Source organism: Erinaceus europaeus, chromosome 3 (genome assembly GCF_950295315.1).
Source record: "Erinaceus europaeus chromosome 3, mEriEur2.1, whole genome shotgun sequence".
Classification (NCBI taxonomy): domain Eukaryota; kingdom Metazoa; phylum Chordata; class Mammalia; order Eulipotyphla; family Erinaceidae; genus Erinaceus; species Erinaceus europaeus.
The window spans coordinates 62,086,569-62,108,584 of record NC_080164.1 but is presented as its reverse complement, the minus strand read 5'-3'; the positions used below and the strand labels follow the sequence as shown (position 1 = coordinate 62,108,584).

The following is a 22,016-nucleotide window of genomic DNA, read 5'->3' as shown; positions in this document are numbered from 1 at the left end:
AAAATAGAGAGAGATGAAGACAGAGAGGAAAAGCCACCACAGTTCTGGAACTTTAGTCAAAATCATGATATCACTCCCCATGTGGTACCAGGGCTCAAACCTGGGCTGAACACTTGGCAAGGGAGGCACCCTACCTGGTGAGATATCTCTGTAGCCTTCAGATGTTGATTTAAAAAAAAAACATCTGAAAGCTACATAGTGCTATAAACCATTGTTATTTTAATAAAGAAAAGGCCATACTTCTCACCCAACCCAATTCAAGGATAGGTGAACTGTATATTCCTATGAAGGACTCTGAATTTGAGGGAGTGATACAATAACACAGAAAGTATTAATTAACACAGTTTATTGTCCTAGTCCTTCACTTTGTGAGTGAGCACTATGATGAAGTGCTGAATGAGGTCCAGAATGTTATTTACCCAGGTAACATGGCTACTGAGGAGAGTTTGCCCCAGACAAGACCATCCTACCACCATTTGGTACAGCCTTATGTTCACTCCTCCTTAGTGGAATGTCAGATCTGTCACTGTGAATCAGCAACCACATGAACACTAGTTCCACAAAAGCTGATTCCAAGTTGTACTCTAAGCTGCACGTTAGAAACCGAGTATGAGCATGAGCTTCAACAGAGAAGAACAGCTCTTTGTCAAGCGAGCATAAAGCTCAATAAACTATGCATAATCTGATGGGATGGTAGGGGATGGGAAAGAATAACAGCTCTACATAGAGTTTAGTCCTGGTTGTTTTTTTCTCTTATTTTTTTTGTGGTATCATTTATACTGCTCCTGAGAAGACCTCTCTTTTGTTTCTTTTTTAAATCTCAGATAAAGATAGAAACACACAAAAAGAGAGGGAGGTACCACAGCACGGAATCATCCCCTGGTGCATGACACTTTTATGTGTTGCCAGGACTAGAACCCAAGCAATCTACATGGCAAGACACATGCTCTAATGGGTGACCTTTCACTCAGTCCTCTCCACATAGAATTTTGGCTTATCTATGATGCTATACATGGCAATTTCTAGCTACTACATCTCAGTAGATGTAAGAGGGGCAGTAACTTGACTTATATTTTCCTAATAATTTATTGAACTACCATTGTATTTTAATATTATTTAAACTTTCTGTGTGTATCATTATAAATCAACATCTGTATGTAATACATAAAATTCACCAGTAAAAATATAATTCCACCCTCCTCCATATTGTTATATTTTTATTCATTTATTTATTTTAAATTGAGAGAGGATGGGGAGATAGGGAGAGAGAAAGGTAGACACTTGCAAACCTGCTTTACCATTTGTGAAGCAACCCTTCTGCAGGTGGGGAGCAGGGACTCAAACTGGGATACTTGAGTGGGTCCTTTTGTTATATTTCTATAATACAAGGATATATAATATATGAAATTACATAGTGTTTCTATTTCTCTGTCAGATTTAATTCATTAAGCAGAATAACCTCTAGGTCCATTCAGATTTAGCATCCTTTCAATTGATCCTTGCCACACTAGAAAAGCTGAAAAACTCGTCTCTCAAATGTTTTTGCAGGAAGAGTTCTGGATATGCCTTTAAGTCTTCTAGGCAAGGTCATGGGACACCTAAGTTTGGACTTATCTGAGGGAGAGTCACCCATTTTCTAACTGTAGGTCTTAGCAAGCACAACATGCTTTAGAAGGTAATTTTCTGTTTCCACAGAAAATTAAAACTGGTCTGTTTTCCTGGAGCCAACAGGTGTGGCAGCTGCTTCTTGAACCCTGAAGCATTGCCCTCCAGTGCTGTGGAGCTGCACCAACAGTAGTGATAACATCTTATCATCTTATTATGTTTAAGATGTCATCTCCTGGCAGCTGCTGGTGGAACACCTGGTTAAGTACACGTATTACCAAGTTCAAGAACCAGGGTTTGAGTCCCTGCTCCCGCCTACAGGGAGGACGCTTCACAAGCAGTGAAACAGGTCTGCAGATCTTTCTCTCCTCCTCTCTGTCTCTCCTTCTTCTCTCAACTTCTCTCTGTCCTAGCAAATAAAAATTACAGAGGAAAAAAAAACAGGAAAAAACGGCCACCAGGACTGGTGGAGATTTGTAGTGACAGGACCACTGAGCCCCAGCAATCACCCTGGTACCAATAAAAAAAAAGTCAGCTCCACAGAGAATTAGTTCAGGGGTGTTCTGAGTTCTGGACTGTCCAATTGGCAACTAAACTAGTGCACATAGAAGCTAAAGAGAAGACACTGCTAAAGATAAAGATCTGCAGAGGATGGTTGAAAAGAGTGTAAAGAATAAACAAACAGTTCAGCATTTTCAATCATGCCATGGTATTTAAAGATATTTGTTCTTTCAGCTGGATTATGAACTATTACATTTTTATCAGTCTCTTATATATGATTTATTGTATATATTAAAGACTCAAAAGTTTAAATAAATAAATCATTTAGTCATTTTAAGAGGGAAGGATTAGAAAAACATGTTTCCCTCTTGACCTTCAGAAGATCAGGGCAGCAGGAAATATGAGACTGTAGAGTTCTCAATTGGACCTATGTGACATTTTCAATGTCTTGGCAAACAGGGCACCAGAAAGGATCACAGGAACCTAGGGATATATTGTTAGGAGCCATCTGGAATGGGATTACCTCCCTGAATTTTCTAGTTCTCATTACCCATCAGTTACAGCTGTAGATATTGTTCCTAATCTACTTCAACTATATTTAGAGATGTATTAAGAAAGCAAACTTCCTGCATCTACTAACCCCTGGAAAATAAAACTTCCTTTTCTGTGTCTCCAAAAAGTCTCAGGCTTAATGAGTGTCATGTCTGAAGTGCTAGCCACTTCCCTTTACTTAACTTTAACTTCAACCATTGCTCCCTGAGATATGTGCAAATTGTCTGAGACTGCTGAAAGTGCTTCCCTCAACCTCTGCACAGCAAGTGTCAGCTCTACTCACCAGTGGTCAGTGACCTACGTGACTCATGAACAGGGGCTACATATTGAGGTGAAGCAGGTAAGAGAAGTTATGTACTGTCCACAGCTTCCCCAGCAAACCTCAATGTGGAAGAACAGCTATGAAATCCTTTAGTTATTTTTGTAAAAATCACATGTCCACTGCCATGCTTTTCAAACCCTAGTGTGCTTTCTCCATCGGTTATTGCTATTTATTCTAGCAATATAATTTATTCAGGTTTATGATTGGCATACTTCCCACTGGAAGAACTAATTTATGACAAATCAATTCCTGCAATCTTTCACACACCATCTAGTCTACCCTACCCCAACAAAGGTCCCTGTCCTTTGAAATCAATACCATCCTGTATCCCTCTCTGTAGTTTTTGGCAATTGACCTCCAGGTCATTCCTCTCTATTCATTAAAAATATAACACATGGGAGTCGGGCAGTAGCTCAGCAGGTTAAGCACACATGGCACAAAGCGCAAGGACTGGCTAAAGAATCCCAGTTCGAGCTCTGGCTCCCCACCTGCAGGGGAGTAGCTTCACAAGTGGTGAAGCAGGTCTGCAGGTGTCTCTTTCTCTATGCCTCTCTTTCTTCCCCTCCTCTCTCCATTTCTCTCTGTCACATCCAACAACGAAGACAACAATAAAAAAGAGCAACAAAAAGAGAATAAATAAATATTTTTAAAAAATACGGTGCTGGCAATTGTGTGGAGTTGTACCCCTCCTATCCTACAGTTTTGTTAATGTCTCCTTTCTTAAATAAATAAAAAAATCTGGAAGGGTTTTGATCCTCTTTTGGGGGGATCTTCAGTGATGTAAGAAAAATGCTTATTTGGAAAAAAAATGCAACACATGTAATAAAGTCCTCTTCTTAGCCCTAGATTCTGAAAAATTTTGCTATACATTTTTAAAATGTGTTCTTTTGTTTTGTTATGAAAGGGAAAAGGATCAGAACATTGCACAGCTCTGGCATACGACGGCACCAGCAACTGAATGTGTGGCTACTGAGCCTTAGTCATCTAAGTTGGTGCTCTAACAGACTGAGCTATCTCTCCAGTCCTATTATATATTGGGATGACCAACACTTAAACCTCTCAGTCCCTTTATTTCTCACCTCCAATGACTCCATCTCTAAACTCTTTTTCATTCACTCCTAGTGCTATGCTTAGATATCACTCATAACCTTTTCACCTCTATAAAGTTCAAACTTTCTATTCTCTGACCACAACAGTTTTTATTGGCCTTTTTTCCTCTCTTTTTTCTGGCCTTGTCTCTATTTTCCCTATATATTATCCAATATTATATTATCCGATAGATACGTTCAGTCTTTCACATACTCTTCTTTGTTCTTTCTCTCTCATCTTCTCACTCTTTTTCTCTCTCTCATCATCTCTGGAGCTTCATTATTCTGAGATGACATTTCTCCTCAAATAAAAAGACACAGAGATGAATAGGCGGAAAGGTGATGAGAGAAGCCACAGCACTGAAGCTTCCTCCAATGCAGTGGGGCTGGGCTCAAACCTGAACTGTACTCTTGACAAGCTGCACACTATCCAAGTAAGCTATTTTGCTCATCTATCTACTTTGTTCTTTCAATTCTCATCTCCTCACATCCTTCCAGCCCCTCACTTAGATCTGAATTTTGTCAATATTCCCCATGTTTTAGACCCTCTATCCTACAGTTGCACTGCCTGTGATATTTCTAAGGTCTACTTTCTTGGATCATATCCCAAAGTCACTGAGAACCACTGGAGATTATGGCAAATGAGATCTGATGCACAATAAGGAAAGATAAAACCAGCTGGTCTTTATGGTTGCTTAGCAACCCTTTCTCCCATAATCTGCTGAGTTTTCCATCCTCATAGATAACATTTCAAATATTACCTACTTTCTTCAAATTCTTACACTATCTCCTTTTCCCTCACTCACAGCAAAATAACAGAAATTAGTAGGAGATGTTCTAAAATTCCCATTATCCCACATTAAAATATACTAGATCTTTCTGTATTCTTTCCTTGATCCTTTTCATATGATAGAAGCAGAAACCCTACTTTTACTCAGTGCCACCCTCTACACTTTTACTTTAGGTACATTTGGCCTCCTTAAGGCCCTCCCACTCAGTTATTCCCAATGGCTCAATGAGTGTACTATATACATGGTCCTATGCTGTAGACATGGTATCACTAGCTTACTCAGTCTTCTTCCTAAAGTGTGATATGATCATTTCTAGAATATATCAACTGGCCAAGTTTATACAAGGTAGAAGAAAAATGTTCATTGCTTCTTATTTCATCTATTCAGTCCTTTTTATTTCTGTTGATAACTCTAAAATTGAAGTCAAAGACCTGCTGTTTGCTCTTTATACAAATAATGTTTTTCAAAATGCTAGTCTTTATAACTAGTAAACAAAAGACTCAGTGATACAGGTGTCAGTGGGAAAATCATGGATCTGCATCATAAAGTAGAATCCATTTTTGTAAGGCATTAAATTGAGAACAGTTACAAGATTATCACATTTCTTTCCCTGTGAGATATAAAGATATATATGATTATTTGTTTTCATCACCAACTCTTCTGTTCTTAGAATAACTATCCTTTTGCAAGTAGTGTTTGCACAAGAGTACCATAAAATGCTGAAGGCTCCAGGAGTTATATTCTATAAAAATAACCCTGAAAAGGGAATCTATAATTTGGATTTATTGTCTTAATTGACAATGTGTTGCTTTTGTGATATTAAAAAAATCTCTTTACAACTTTTCTTACTAAGAGGTGAAGTATAACTCCCCATTATTTGAATGTGAGCTGACATAACTGTTTGAATGCTTTGTTTTTTTATTTATTACAGAATGGCCTTCATTCCTTCATTGTAATTCTTGCTTAACCTCTCTTCTGAAATAATTCTAGGAACTTCTTAACTCCTATCCAACAAATGCTTTTCAAGCTTTATTAGAGCTTATATAATGTTAGTCTTTGACACTATTGGCTTTCTTTTGAATCCCTTTCTTCTCTAAACTACCCTGACTCCCTGTCTCCTAATCTTCTTCTTCCCTATTCTCCTAAGGGAGCTTGGGTCAACATACTTTGACACTTGAGGAAGGCGAATCCCATGTAAGTGCAGCCTAGAATGTTCCTAGCTATGACCATGAAATGTGAGCTCAGACTGATTGGAATGCAGAGGTTACACAGGCTTCTGTGATGAATATGGGACCCAGATCAGATCAATATGGTTTACAGTTAATCATATGTATATACTTTCACCATATTTGGGAGCTACTCTTTTTCCCAATACAGATTTCTAGTCCTTTTTCCAACAATGACACCATCTTCCCAGACAATACCTTTGGTCTACCTGCATGTTAGCTGTCAGGCTCAGGCAAAAATTAGTAAAGTCATGGGCCCTTTGGAATAAACCTAAAATAGACCTACTAGCTTTTTCCAGAATGGAGATCCCAAATCTCATCTGCTCTATTCTCATTTTTATGTTCCTGACAATTGAACTATATTTTCTGCTTTATATCTTATTGCTTCTTTAGCCAACAAGTTGTAGATGCTACCATGAAGCCAACCTGACTTCCCTGGGCAGACTACCTCACCAATGTGTCCTGGAACCCCACCTCCCCAGAGCCTATTTCACTAAGTAACATTTCTTGCCTCATCCTATTTTTCTTGTATTCTTTACTCCTACCACTAGTGACTCCTTAGAATCGAAAGGTTTCCTTTCCCGATTTTATTCTTGTCTTTTGGAAAGTAATGAGAAAAAAAATTTTTTAGCACAAAGCATTTTGTTGTCAACTGTTGTAAGGCTGCAAAATAAATGCTCAAGACAATGATACCGGAATGTTGGTGGTGCTCCCTGAAACCATGCATTGTAGAACCTGAAGATCTACCTGAGTAATCCTAGCAATGACAACTTTGGAGTCATTTATGAGAATATAGAAACAAAAATGTCAGCATTTCTGTTTCTTGGAAGCTCACAGTCCAATGCTATTTGATAAGAACACCGATAAAAGGCATCCAACTCTGTCACTGGAGTATTTGTAGTAATTTGAAATGGGACCCTCATTCATCCATACTTCAGAATCTCTTTGGTTAAGAGATTCATCAGACCTAGGAAGTGTACAAGTGTACATACAAGTACAATAAAAGTGTACTCAAGAACAAAATAGTAAGACACTTAGTCTTTAGAGCCAGGAAAGAGGCTAACATTTACCTTGAACTCTGACCCCCAGGCCCCATCCTTGTTTCCACTCTTACCAAACCTGAATAAAACAGTCTCTGACCAGTAGAGCCTATTCCAGTGAATTCTCAGAAGCAGCTTCCTGAATTTCCAGGCTGGTCACACATTTTGCCTCCTCGAGGTGTGTGAGGAAGTAATGACTGATGAACTCTCTCATGATGAGCATGATTTTCCAAGATCTTTATGACTAACAAGCCCGAGAATGACATGTTAGGTCACGTTTGTCATTCGTATTTGTGTATAAGCAGTTATGGTTTGATTCTTGGCTTCCTGTTTTAGTAATTCCCTTTTGTCATGGAAACATACACATAAGCTGTGTTATGTGGCCTTCCTGGTGTCTAATTTCTGTATGACTGTTCAGAGAAACAGTGATGTCTTGTGTATGCTGGCTCAGTCTCAGAATAATCCTAAGGAACCTGGAAGTTTCCTAGAAATTCAGATTCCTGGGCTCAGCCCATCAATTTATTATCTACTGATTTGAGGTAAGGTCAAGGAATCTTCATTTTAAATTAGCTAATCCTGATAGGTAAGTAGTCAAGTGAGTTAAGAATCTTTGGGACTCTGAAGGTAAATTATTAATTAATGTAATAAAACATGCAAACCTCTACCATCTTCCATTCATAGTATGAATGGTATCCTTGGAGTTAGTTGTATATGTTAAGGGGAGTTAGTCTTGGGTCAGGCTTAAGGTATTCTTGATGGTCAGAAGGAAATGTTCTTTGATAGTTCTCTCAGCTTGCACATGCAATTTTCAGTCATTCAAAACAGTTGATCCTCTGCAGAACAAGTGTGAGTGAGCCCCAACAAAATCAGCAAGAGAGCCATTAACCAGTGCACAGAATCATGAACAAGAACAAAATGTTTTAAGTCATCAATGTAGAAATATGACTTTTTGCTAGGCTAATGAAATAATGCAGTTCAAAAGCTGAACCAGAGAAAATCCTCAGCCCAGACTTTTACTAAAAACATTAGTAAGTAAAAGGGGTATATTTCTTTTTTATTTTATTGGGGGGGGTTAATCAATTTCAGCACATTTGTCTATATATGTGTAAGTTTTCACAGTTCTGCATAACAGGTATCTGCTACATACTCTTCTCTCCTGCATCATGGGCCCCAAGTCCCCTTTCCCCTCACACCCCCTTTATATTCCCTCCCTAGTGTCCTTTGCTTAGTTGCTATACACCTTGATTAACAATGTCCATAGATGGCTGGGGAGATAGAATAATGGTTATGCAAGTGACCTTCATGACTGAGGCTTTGAAGTCACAGGTTCAATCCCCAGTACCGCATAAACCAGAGTTGAGCGCTCAGTGCCGTCTCCCTCCTCTCTCTCTCTCTTTCTTTCTGTATCATTTCATCTGTATCTCTCTCATCAAAATGAACAAAATATTTAAGAAAAAAATAAACTGGACTCTTAAAAAAAATAAATAATGTTCATAGAGAAGGCTCCTGCTCTTACCCTAAGTAGTAGGTCATGAACAAACTTCTGCTTCTATACCTAGTCATTGAATAAAAGGGTGTATTAGCAAGAGATAAGACAAGAGCTGGCCAATTTCCTGTCCTTATCCCACATAGTAAATTAGCTTGGGACATAAACTTCTGCCTCTACTTAAAAGGTATATAAATAGTAGACCCTTGCCTAATAGTGGGCAGCTGGTTTCCTCTTTGTCAGCTTGCCCCCCCCCCCCCTTCTGCTTCACTTTTGGCAGTTGACATGTTACTGTTTGTATGTCACCTACCTTGGTGTCTATTCTAATAAACTTTAATTTTTTCTGTAATTATGTTTGCTGGTTATTGGCTTATTTTCTCAGATCCTTCACACATTGCCAGTCAAGTGCTTCCAAACATCTTCAACTAAGGTTTGCATTAGTTGTCATATAGTCATAGATAATTGAGAGACCATGTAAAGTGCATCAGATATTGACAGGGAGTCCTGGCTAATGTTTACCCTCACCAGCTCTGCTGGGAACATTGCCGCAGTCCTTTCTGACAAATCCAGAGTATTTCCCTTAATCTAGCGTTCCCAGGTCCTAAGCTCTAAATTTGGGACTCCTGCTTGAGTTTCCTGGCCTGATTCCAATATTCTTTCACATAGTTGGGCTCTTACTCTTGTATACAATTAGCAAATTTAACCTAGTGCCTGGCACATATAATAATTTCACATGCTTGTGAAATACGAATAAACAAAGCATACAAAACATCTTCCTCTGGAAACTTTCTTTCTAGTAAAGAGAGAACACAAGATAATATATAAAAAGTAAGTCACAACAAAAGCTGGATAAGGGCAAGAGACTGGCATACTTTATTTTTTAAATTTTTATTTATATAAAGGAAACATTGACTAAACCATAGAATAAGAGGGGTACAATTTCACACAATTCCCACCACCAGAACTCTGTATCCCATCCTCTCCCCTGATAGCTTTCCTATTCTTTAACCCTCTGGGAGTATGAACCCGAGGACATTGTGGGATGCAGAAAGTAGGAGGTCTGGCTTCAATAATTGCTTTCCTGCTGAACATGGGCATTGACAGGTCTATCCATACTTCCAGGAGACTGGCATACTTTAATGATGACTCTTTAGTCTCTATCAGGCCAACCCATCATCTGGGCCCCTAGTCAGGGAGTCCTGAGATTCCCACACAGACATGATGGGCCTAGCCCTCCAATAAATCCCTCTTGCCATTGTCACTGGTCATCTCCATTAGGAACAACACAATATATCCTTTTGTGGGCCCCCATAGGACCTTGCCCTAAATGTGGATCAACAACATACTCTATGTTCCACCTGAGGAAGATGGGTCCTGAAATTGGGGCAGCTTGGAACATTCCTACTCATGACCACGGAATGTGAGCTCAGACCTACAGAGATTCAGAGGTTACATAGGCTCCCAAGCTGAATATGGGTCCCAGATCAAATAGATGGGGTCTACCATCAACAATATGTATATATACACCTTTCCCATATTTGGGAGCTACTCTCTTCCCTGATACAGCTTTCTGGTCCTTTTCCCAGCCATGACATCATCTCCCCAGACAATAACTTGGGTCCACCTACATATCAGAGGTCAGGCTCAGGAAAAAAACTAGTATAGTGATGGGCTCTTTGGAATATGACTAAAATATGCCTACTAGCTATCTTCAAAACAGAGACCCCAAATCTTCATCTGCACTATTCCAGCCTTTAAGTTAGTGATTTGTCAACAATTTGTTTTGCTCTATATGTTCTCTTATTTTAGCCACCAGGTTCCAGATGCCAGCATGATGCCAGCTGGACCTCCCTGGGCAGACGATCCCACAAATGTGTCCTGGAGCCCTGCTTCCCCAGAACCCTGCCCCACTAAGGGAAGATAGAGACAGGCTGGAAGTATGGATCAACCTGCCAGTGCCCATGTTCAGCAGAGAAGCAATTACAGAAGCCTGACCTTCCAACTTCTGTACTCCATAATGACCCTGGGTCCATAATCCCAGAGGGATCAAGAATAGGAAAGCTATCAGGGAAGGGGATGGGATACGGAATTCTGGTGGTGGGAATTATGTGGAGTTGTAACCCTCTTATCCTATGGTTTTGTCAGCATTTCCTTTTTATAAATAAAAATTAAAAAAATATAAGTTACAGTGTGTGAATGTGGTAGGATTGTATAGGATTTAGAAGTTCTGTTGTAATTTTATATGAGGTGATCAAAGTAGACCTTATTGAGTAACTTAGCCTTCCAGTTGAAAGACTTGGCCAAAGGTCTTAGGGTGGCATCATGCCTGGATCATTGTCTCTGAAGAATAGTGAGGAACTTGGTGTGATTGAAGTAGAGAGAGAGTTAACAGGAAGAACATGTAAAAGAATACAGTAGATATTATGTTAGGGTTCTCTGGAGAAAGTTAATTATACATACATGCATACATACATATATGTATAGACATATATGTATAGGAACTGGCTCACGTAGTTATGGAAGACAGAATATTTTGGAATCTATTATCTATAAGCTGGAGAGCCAGGAGAGCATGAATTATAGGTCAGTCAAAATTTAAAGAAGGTCTAAAAGCCAAGTGTGTGTGGAAGGGAACAGGGTGGGCTGGGAGAACAGTACTACAGAGGGGAAAAACATTTATCAGTATAAATCCTAAAGCCCCAAGCCCTTTGAGTCAGAAACTTTGATGTCCATGTGCATGGAAAGATGGAGGTCCAAAAGAAAGTTCACCTTTCCTTGCCTTTTTGTTCTATTTGATCCCTCAGTGGATTGGATATGCCCACCCATATCGGTAAAGGCACATCTCTTTACTCAAATACTGATTCCAGAAACATCCTCACAAGCACACTTATAAATAATGTCTTCCTAGCTAGCTGGAAATCCCTTACCTCACCAATTTGGCACATATAATTAACAGTCACAGTAACCTGTTTTTTGTTCCCATAAACTCATGGACTAGCAAATGATCCAAAAGATACTTAGCTAGGGAATGCTCACATCCTAAGTTCTCTGACCAAAAGGGTTTTGATGGCCTTTTTGATAAAGGCTATTCTCAAAGCCTCACTGTTGTCTTTATTGTCGTTCTCTACACTAGATGATGATAATTAGTTTTTTCCTGGGCCTGTTGCCCATCTAGATTTATCTTTGGTGAAATATCTGTTCAGCTCTTCATTCCATTTCTTGATGAGATCATTTGTTTTTTCTGTTGTTAAGCTCTGTATGTCTTGGATATTATCCCTTTTTCAGATGTTTTTTGTGCAAATATTTTCTCCCATTCAATAAGATGTCTGTTAATTTTAATAGCCATTTCTTTTGCTGTGCAGAAGCTTTTCACTGTGAGGTAGTACCATTCGCTTATTTTCACTTTTGTTTCCTTTGCCACTAAAGCAAGTATCCATCCAAAGACACCCCTGATGCAATGGAATATTTTGTCTAAATTTTCTTTGATATGTTTAATGATTTGAAGTCTATTATTTAAGTCTATCATTTTTCCCCTCACCAGGGCTGTCACTGAAGCTCAGTGCCTACACAGTGATCCATCACTCTCCACAGCCATTTTTCTCCTTTATATTTTTAATTAGACAGGACAAATAGAAAGTGAGAGTAGGGAAGGAGGTAGAAAGAGAGAAAGAAAGACAGCTGAAAATCTACTACACCACTTATGAAGTTTCCCCGCTGTAGGTCAAGGGCTTAATCCTTGGTCCTTGTACATAGTATAGCCCTGGGTGAGCCACTGTCCTCCTAATATTTAAATCTTAGTCCATGTTGGAAACTTGTGTGTATATAATTAAATAGTGCTCCTGTTTAATTCTGTTGCATGTGGCTATCCAGTTTTCCTAAAACAACTTGTTTCATTTTTCTACTTTATGTTCATGACTTCTTTGTTGTAATTTTTTCCAATTTTTATTTGTGACTAGTCATGGGTTACACGAATAGAAGATTACAGGGTATAGTTCCATACTGCAACCACCACCAAAGTTTGGTCCCCCTATCCTCTCACCTTCCAAAGATAACCACCATAGTTCTCACAAAGTCATAGAGACAGTTTGCTGGGTTTTGTTCTTTTTCCAAGTTCATGTGTAGTAATTCTCTAGATTGCACACATGACTGAAACCTCCAGTAGTTGTTTTTCTTTGTAAAAAATAATTATTTATTATTGGATAGAGACAAAGAGAAATGGAGAAGGGAGGGGGAGGTAGAGAGGGAGAGAAACAGAGAGACACCTGCATCACTGCTTCACCACTTGTGAAGCTTTCCCCCTGAAGGTGGGCATCAGGGGCTTGAACCTGGGTCCTTGTGCACTGTAATGTGAGTGTTTAACCAGGTGCATCACCACCTTGTCCTGACTCAGTAGTAGTTGTTTTTCATCTCTTTATTTCTTTAAGCACAATCACCTCCAGTTCCACCCATTTTGTCCCAAAGGACATAATAATATCTTTTATGATTGCAGAGTAGTATTCCATGGACTATTTCATCTGTTGATGGGCATTTAAGCTGCTTCCATTCTTTGGCTATTGTGAATAATGAAAGTCTGAACATAGAGGTTTTCATTTTCCAGCTACTTGGGGTTGAGTCTCCAATAAATATTTGATGTCAAGATCCTTCAATGTTTCACCAATGTTTTCTTCTATACATTTTAGAGTTTGTTGTCTAGTATCCAGGTATTTGGTCCATTTTGATTTGATGTTAGTGTATGGTGTTAAGTGGTGATCTGTTTTCACTTTCCTACATGTAGCCATCCAATTTTCTCAACACCATTTTTTTTTAGAATAAAAAAATAAATATATTTTTTTAAAAAATAGAGTGCTCCATCACCACCCCAATCACAGCACCAATATCTGTCCACCAATGTCCATTTTGTGTGGATTACCTCCCCCACCTCAGGAAACTCCCCCAGCCCTGTTTGTTAACCACAGATGTAGTTTGAATGCACAGCTTCCATTAGGCTTTCCTTCTTTTCATTGCTTTATTCACCTCTATGTATGAGGTCATCCTGTATTTTCATTTTATCTATGTTCCTTTAGAATCTCTTAGAAGTCTGATTTAGTGCTAATGGATTCCCTTAGCTGCTACTTTTTCTTTCTTTCTTTCTTTCTTTCTTTCTTTCTTTCTTTCTTTCTTTCTTTCTTTTTAAATTTTATTTATTCATGAAGATCATAGGAAGAGAGAGAGAGAGAGAACCAGACATCACTCTGGTACATGTGCTGCTGGGGATTGAACTCAGGACCTCATTCTTGAGAGTCCAATGTTTTATCCACTGTGCTACATCCAGGATCACCTATAGCTCTTTCTTTCTTTCTTTCTTTCTTTCTTTCTTTCTTTCTTTCTTTCTTTCTTTCTTTCTTTCTTTCTCTCTTTCTTTCTTTCTTACTTTTTAAAGAAGGGATTAATTAACAAAACCATAGGGTAGGAGGGGTACAACTCCACACAACTCCCACCACCCAATCTCCATGTCCCACCCCCTCCCCTGATAGCTTTCCCATTCTCTATCCCTCTGGGAGCATGGACCCAGGGTCATTGAGGGTTGCAGAACGTAAAAGGTCTGGCTTCTGTAATTGCTTCTCCGCTGAACATGGGCGTTGACTGGTGGGTCCATACTCCCAGTCTGCCTCTCTCTTTCCCTAGCAGTGTGGGTCTCTGGGGAAGCTGAGCTCTAGGACACATTGGTGGGGTCTTCAGTCCAGGGAAGCCTGGCCAGCATCCTGATGACATCTGGAACCTGGTGACCGAGTAATGAAGCTGAAGGGTTGTCATTCCACACGTGAAGTCTCTGGACACAGTCTGAAGTGAAGCATGTTGAGGTGGCAATCGTTGCATTGGTTAGTTTGTGATCGGCAGATGCAATATTATTTGATATGGATTGGGAGAGGCATACGGGAAAGTGGGCCCTATCCAAGGCTTCCAGGACTGGGGGAAGTAGAGGCTCTGTAGTGGAGATATGAGGTTCCTGCTGTCTTAGGGTTCCAAAAGACAATCGATAGTTAATGTTATCATCACATTAATTGGTAATTGGGTTAACTTTGAAAAGTCCTTTTGTTAGGGTTTGCTGTATAGTACCCAGTATCTTGTATATAGCTGTGCTATTGGATGCTTCTGATCTACTTGGTCTAGACTTTTGAGAGAGTTTGCATATCAATTACATAGCCTATATATTGAAAAGATTCAGTTTGTGTTTTGAAAAACTTCAAGAAATACAATTAATTTTCCCCCTCTCATATTAACTAACTAGTGATTTATATGACTACATTTTACTAGGAGTGTACATATGTTGTATGCTTTACATTGGGTTGTTCTAGCTCTCCCCCGCCAAGAAAATTGGATCAGTCCTGCTAATTTCGCGGGCCCGCTTGGCCCCACCCCAAAGAACCCCGGGAGGGTTCCAGAGTTTGAGAGTTCGAGAGTTGGAGAGTTGGAGAGTTAGAGAGTGCTTGGCGCCGTCGCGGGGGAAAGAGGCAACAGAGTTCTGTTTGGTGATTAGTTTGGGTTAGTTTATGAATCGTTGTTCTTAAATAAAGAAATACAGCTTCCCTGCCCAGCCATGTGTCTGGTCATCTCTGTTACCCGCCCGTGAAGCTAGCCCGGCCAACTGGAGCCTCTGAATTTTAACAACAAATGGTGCCCACGTAGACCTGACCTGCGCATCTCTCAGATAAGTGAAGACAATTTAGCTATCTATGTACTATGGCCTTCTCTTCTGCTTGTGAAGAGATCTCCAAAGGCCTCTGCTCTTTCTTCATGAGACTGTTTTGCTGTTTCTGGAACATTTATCTCTGGACCACTCTGTGGTTTCCACTAGCTCAGGCGAACTCAGAACAGCCAGCGAAAATAGCCAGCAGGCAGGAGGTGAGGTGCGGAGCTGCTGTTTCCACCTGGCTAAACAGCCAGCCAGCCGGCTGCTCCCAGACAACCCCGTGCACCGCGCCCGCAGCCCCACAGCCCTGCAGCCCACAGGAGCCCGACACCAACACGCTGGAGCCCGATGCCACCACACAGGAGCCCGATCCCAACACACTGGAGCCCGATGCCAACACACTGGAGCCCGATGCCAACACGCAAGAGCCCGAGGCCAATATTCAAGAGCCCGAGGCCAGCCCACAAGAGCCGGCTCTCCACCGCATGGCTCGCTGCTCAGCCACTGCAAGAAGGGCAGCAGATATGACAGGGCCATGGGGCAGGGCCATGGCGGCCTATCATGGCCGCCACCCCTAGGCACCTCAGCCCGTGCCTTCTACAAGGCTGGCCTGCCCGCCCTTGTGCTATGAATTCTGGAATGATCCCGAACCTCCCGGGCTCCCTGTCAAAACTGGACATCCTGGCAGAGATCCTCATCTCCAGTCTGAAGGCAGACAAGCTGGAGTACACAGAGATTTGTACAGAGATCGCAACCTGCAATTCCTTGAAGTGAAGCTGCCCAAGAGACCATCACTGGACAATGCACCCCCACAACAACTAAGACAGTACAGATTTAAATTCGTGTTTAAAATGACATGTCTTCGTAACAAAGGTTTCTCTCCTTCTGTATTAATGACCATGTTTATGTGTATGTTTAAAGTTTGGTAAACAGTAACTTTAAGGCTAAATTCTTACTAGTCAAAGTTAAATGAAAAAGGTCTTCAACGTAATTCTCATAAAGATAAAATTAACTTACATTTAAAGTCTGAGGTAAAAATTAGTTAACAATCAATATATTTTAACTAAGTTGGTCTGAACAAAAGGTTAAATAGACTTGTTGATATGTAAAACTCTCTATTACCTTCTCTATTAGAAATGGTAGATCACACAATGGCTATGCTAATTATTCTCATGCCTGAGGTTTCCTTTCCTGCGCACACCTAGGGTGTGTCTCCATCTTGAATGGGTGTAACAAAAGGTTAAAAAGACGTTGTTGATATGTAAAAGTGTCAAATTCTTTCTCTATTAGAAACGTTAGATTGTGCTTTGGCTATGCTAATAACAAGTTTTGTTTCATAGTAAGTAAATTGCAGCCAGCTGCCTTTGGGACTCTAGGCCGTTCCCCACCCCCATGCACCCCCTGTCGAGACAAGTACGCCCCCCAGAGGCAAGAAATGTTTTTTTAAGCTGATAAAGTTTTGCCCACAGAGGCAAAACATGGCCCCCTCAGGCCTTCCCTTGGCAGCACACTGGTTCTTGTTACTTGCTTACATGTTTACTCCATGTTTGTGCCAGTTTCTTTTTTTAAAAATGCCTGTACAATATAGGTTTCTGTTCACCCCACACCCTTGATACTGTAGTCATTTAGTTAAAAAGAAAAGGGGGAATTGTTGTATGCTTTACATTGGGCTGTTCTAGCTCTCCCCCGCCAAGAAAATTGGATCAGTCCTGCTAATTACACGGGCCCACTTGGCCCCATCCCAAAGAACACCGGGAGGGTTCCAGAGTTCGAGAGTTCAAGAGTTGGAGAGTTGGAGAGTTAGAGAGTGCTTGGCGCCGTCACGGGGGAAAGAGGCAACAGAGTTCTGTTTGGTGATTAGTTTGGGTTAGTTTATGAATCGTTGTTCTTAAATAAAGAAATACAGCTTCCCTGTCCAGCCGTGTGTCTGGTCGTCTCTGTTACCCGCCTGTGAAGCTATCCCGACCAACTGGAGCCTCCGAATTTTAACAACATACATAAACACCATTCCCACCACCAAAAGACTGTGACTCATCCCTCCCACCCACTCCCACCCCCCACTGGCCCAGGAAGCTGCATGTCTACTCCTCACCACAGGGTTTTGACTTTGGTGCCCTACTTACAATTTGGTCAGGTCCTGCTTTTAGTTTCCCTTTCAGATCTTCTTACTCAACTTCTGTTGATGAGTGGGATCATCCCATACTCATCTTTATCTTTCTGACTTAGCTCACTTAACATAATTCCTTCTAGCTCTGTCCAAGATGGGTCAGCGAAGGTGGATTCATTGTTCTTGATAGCTGCATAGTATTCCATTGTGTATATAGACCACAGCTTTCTCAGCCACTCATCTGTTGTTGGGCACCTGGGTTGCTTCCAGGTTTTAGCTATTATGAATTGTGCTGCTATGAACATAGGAGTACACACCTCTTTTTGGTTGGGTGTTATGGAGTCCTTGGGATATAAGCCCAGGAGAGGAATTACTGGATCATATGGAAGGTCCATGTCTAGCCTTCTGAGAGTTTTCCAGACTGCTCTCCACAGAGGTTGTAACAATTTACATTCCCACCAGCAATGTAAAAGGGTTCTTCTGTCCCCACAACCTCTCCAGCATTTGTTGCTGCTGTCCTTTTTGATGTATGTCATTCTTACAGGAGTGAGGTGATATCTTAGTGTTGTCTTAATTTGCATTTCTCTGACAATCAGTGACCTAGTGCAGTTTTTCATATGTTTGTTAGCCTTTTGGATCTCCTCTGGAGTGAATGTTTTGCTCATATCCTCTGTCCATTTTTGGATGGGGTCATTTGCTTTTTTGGTGCTAAGTTTGCTGAGCTCTTTATATATTTTGGTGATTTGTTTCTTGTCTGATGTATGGCATGTGAAGATCTTCTCCCATTCTGTGAGGGGTCTCTCTGTTTGTTTAATAGTTTCTTTGGATGTGCAGAGGCTTTTCAATTTGATGTAGTCCCATTGGTTTGTTTCTGCTTTAGTCTTCCTTGCAATTGGGTTTGTATCATCAAAGATGTCCTTGAGGTGTAGGTGGGAAAGTGTTTTACCAATGTTTTCCTCTAAGTATTTGATTGTTTCTGGTCTGACATCTAGATCTTTGATCCATTTGGATTTGGCTTTTGTTTCTGGTGAGATAAAGTGGTTCAGTTTCATTCTTCTGCATGTTACAACCCAGTTTTCCCAGCACCATTTATTGAAGAGAGCCTCCTTTTTCTATTTAATCCTTTGGGCCTCCTTATCAAAGATTAGATGTCCATAGGTGTAGGGATTTATTTCTGGGCTTTCAATTCTGTTCCACTGGTCTGTGTGCCTATTTTTGTTCCAGTACCATGCTGTTTTGATGATGATAGCTTTATAATATAGTTTAAGGTCTGGGAGTGTGATGCCTCCATTTCTGTTTCTTTTCCTCAAGATGGTTTTGGCAATTCTAGGCGTTTTCAGGTTCCAGATAAATGACTGTAGTGTTTGTTCTATTCTCTTAAAGAAGCTTGGTGGAACTTTGATGGGTATTGCATTAAATTTGTATATGGCTCTGGGGAGAATATTCATTTTGATGATATTTATTCTTCCAATCCATGAGCATGGGATATCTTTCCATTTCTTGGGATCAGTTTCTATTTCCTTGAGTAGCGACTCACAGTTTTCAGCATACAAGTTTTTTACTTCTTTGGTCAACTTTATTCCTAGGTATTTGATTGGTTTTGCTGAAACAGTAAATGGGAGTGATTTCTTGATGTCTTCTTCTTCAGATTTAGTGTTTGCATAAAGAAATGCCACTGATTTTTGTACATTGATTTTGTAGCCTGACACCTTGCTATACTGCCTAATAACTTCCAGTAGTTTTCTGCTGGATTCTTTAGGTTTTTCTATGTATACTATCATATCATCTGCAAATAGTGAGAGCTTGACTTCTTCCCTTCCAATCTGTATTCCTTTGATTTCTTTCTCTTGCCTGATTGCTATGGCAAGAACTTTCAATACTATGTTGAAGAGTAACAGTGACAGTGGACAGCCCTGTCTAGTCCCCGATCTGAAGGGGAATGCTTTCAGCTTCTGTCCATTGAGTATGATGTTGGCTGTAGGTTTGATATATGTAGACTCCACTATCTTGAGGAATTTCCCATCTATTCTCATTTTTTGTAGAGTTTTGAGCATGAATGGGTGTTGGATTTTGTCAAAGGCTTTCTCTGCATCTATTGAGATAATCATGTGGTTTTTGGCTTTGCTTTTATTGATGTGGTGAATGACATTGATTGACTTACGGATGTTGAACCAGCCTTGCATTCCTGGGATGAATCCCACTTGGTCGCGATGAACAATCTTTTTGTTATGTTGCTGTATCCGGTTGACCAACATCTTGTTTAATATTTTGGCATCTATGTTCATCAGAGATATTGGTCTGTAGTTTTCCTTTTTTGTTCTGTCCCTATCAGCTTTTGGTATCAGGGTGATGTTGGCTTCATAGAAGGTGGAAGGGAGTATTCCTGTTTCTTCAATCTTATGGAAAAGCTTAAGAAGTATGGGTACTAGCTATTTCCTGAAAGTTTTGTAGAATTCATTTGTGAAGCCATCTGGTCCAGGACTTTTGTTGTTGGGGAGATTCTTAATAACGGTTTCAATTTCTTGTCTGTGATAGGTGCATTTAGATTTTGTAGTTCTTCTTGGTTGAGTTTTGGAAGGGCATATGCTTCTAGGAATTTTTCCATTTCTTCCAGATTCTTTAGCTTGGTGGCATATAGTTCTAACACCATTTGTTGAACAGTCTTTCTTTACCCTATCTAGTTTTGTCATATATTAGGTGACTGTATATGTGTGGGTTCATTTTTAGGCTGCCCATTTTGTTGTAAATTTACTGTCCGTATGTGTAAAGATTTAGTTATGGTCTCTCAACCCTACTTTATTGACCTATGTGCCTATTTTTATTTCAGTATCATACTGCTTTGACTCTATGCCTTGGAGCAATGTTTAACACTGAGGAGCCCTGTGGACAATTAATGACATAGTGTCAACCTCCAGAAGGTAGTGCAGAAGTTGATCTTTGTCGCCACCTGCAGCCCCAAATCCTCACTGCAATCTCTTAAGATTTAGAAATACTCCAGATGCTGCTGGATTGCTCAGAATTTGTGCCTTTCAGTAGCAGATTAGAATATGCTTTGTAAATAAATAGACCTTTGTTTTTTATTATTTTTATTAGTTATTTAATAATGATTGACAAAATTATAGGATAATAGGGGTACAATTTCATACAATAGACTTTTTATCTTTTTTTTTTAACAGAATCACTACAAAACCTTTTGTTTTGTTTTGTTTTGTTTTGTTTTTGTTACACCATTGTAAAATTCCACTGGAAATGTAGTTGAATGATTCAAATGCCAGTGTTTATATCCAGGATATTAATTTTGTTCTTTAAAGTCTTTACTTTTCCTTTTCCTCCTTAAATCTGGTCTTAGGAATCCCGGGCTTTGCCACATGTTGTGCTGCCTGTGGAAATTTGTGGAAGACATCTTAAACACTTGTTTATGCTGTCTCCTGGTTCTGTGTGAACATGGGCTATGATATGAAAATTTTGAATCCTGGCTGAAATGATTGAGGAGATAAAGTTTAGAGGAGATTCTGAACAGATCAGCCTCTTGTAAAAAGTTGCTCCAGTGTTTCTTAGAATCATCTGTGCATAAGCTGCTGCCTGTGTCTGGCACATCCATAGACACACTGTATGCATAGACATTCTTTCAGATATATATATATATATATATATATATATGTGTGTGTGTGTGTGTGTGTGTGTGCACATATTCATGCAAATATTGGCTCATGCACAACACATTTACATATGTATACATTTATGTACATGAGCATGTGTGCACTAACACATGGGTGGCACACTCATGACTTTAAGTGTGATTCTTCCTGAAATATTCTCACCTATCTCCAGACCTCCCTTGGCCTTTACCTGCATGCCCTCTATTCATGCTTTACTTCCTCTAAACCCATACCTGGCCACCTTAAATAGGATGTCCTGTATTCCCTACCAACTTACTACACATAAGATTGAAAATGTGCTTCTCGTAAAAAAAAAAAAAAAAAAAAAAGATGATATTGTGTCATTCAGGACAAAATAAATGGCACTGGAGGTGCTTATGCTTACAGAAATAAGTAAAGAGATAAAAGACTACTGGATGTTTGGTTTCATTTATATGTGGCACCTATAGAACTGTTACATGTGTTCTTGTAGAAAAAAACAACCAGATGCGAATAAACCATTTTTAAAATTTTGTGAGAAGTATGATGTTTATTTTGAGCAGTGGAAGGGTGGATACAGAGAAATTTGGTTTTGGATGTGGTGTAGAACTATACCCTGTAATATTACATTCTTGTAGCCCACTGTTAATAATAAATAAATAAATATATAAATAAAATGTGCTTCTCCCAGGTATTTTCATAATTGTCGTTTTGATGGATAGTTGTGAAATGAAGTTTTTGGTGTGGTCACCAGGGAGGTGTAGAAATTAAGGAGCAGGTCTTGAGATGTGGGAGAAAACTATTCTTGGTATCTCTGAACTGTACCTATCATAAGTTGCTACAGTTTCTAACTCATAAATATCCAGTGCTATAACATCCAATATTTGTTTCTATCAGAATCCTGCAGAATCTAAAAAATTTTGCTCCAAGACTACCTTGAGTGCTACTGGGAATGGCGTGTGCTAGTTTCCATTGTTATTCCAACAAGTT

At 39.8% G+C, this 22,016-nt stretch overlaps 1 protein-coding gene across 1 annotated transcript in view; it reads right to left on the bottom strand.

Annotated features, from left to right (window-relative positions):
- LOC103115684 (transcription factor A, mitochondrial-like) overlaps positions 1–22,016 on the bottom strand; it is a 146,505-nt gene that overhangs the window by 15,188 nt on the left and 109,301 nt on the right. The gene's annotated exons all lie outside the window — the stretch shown is intronic.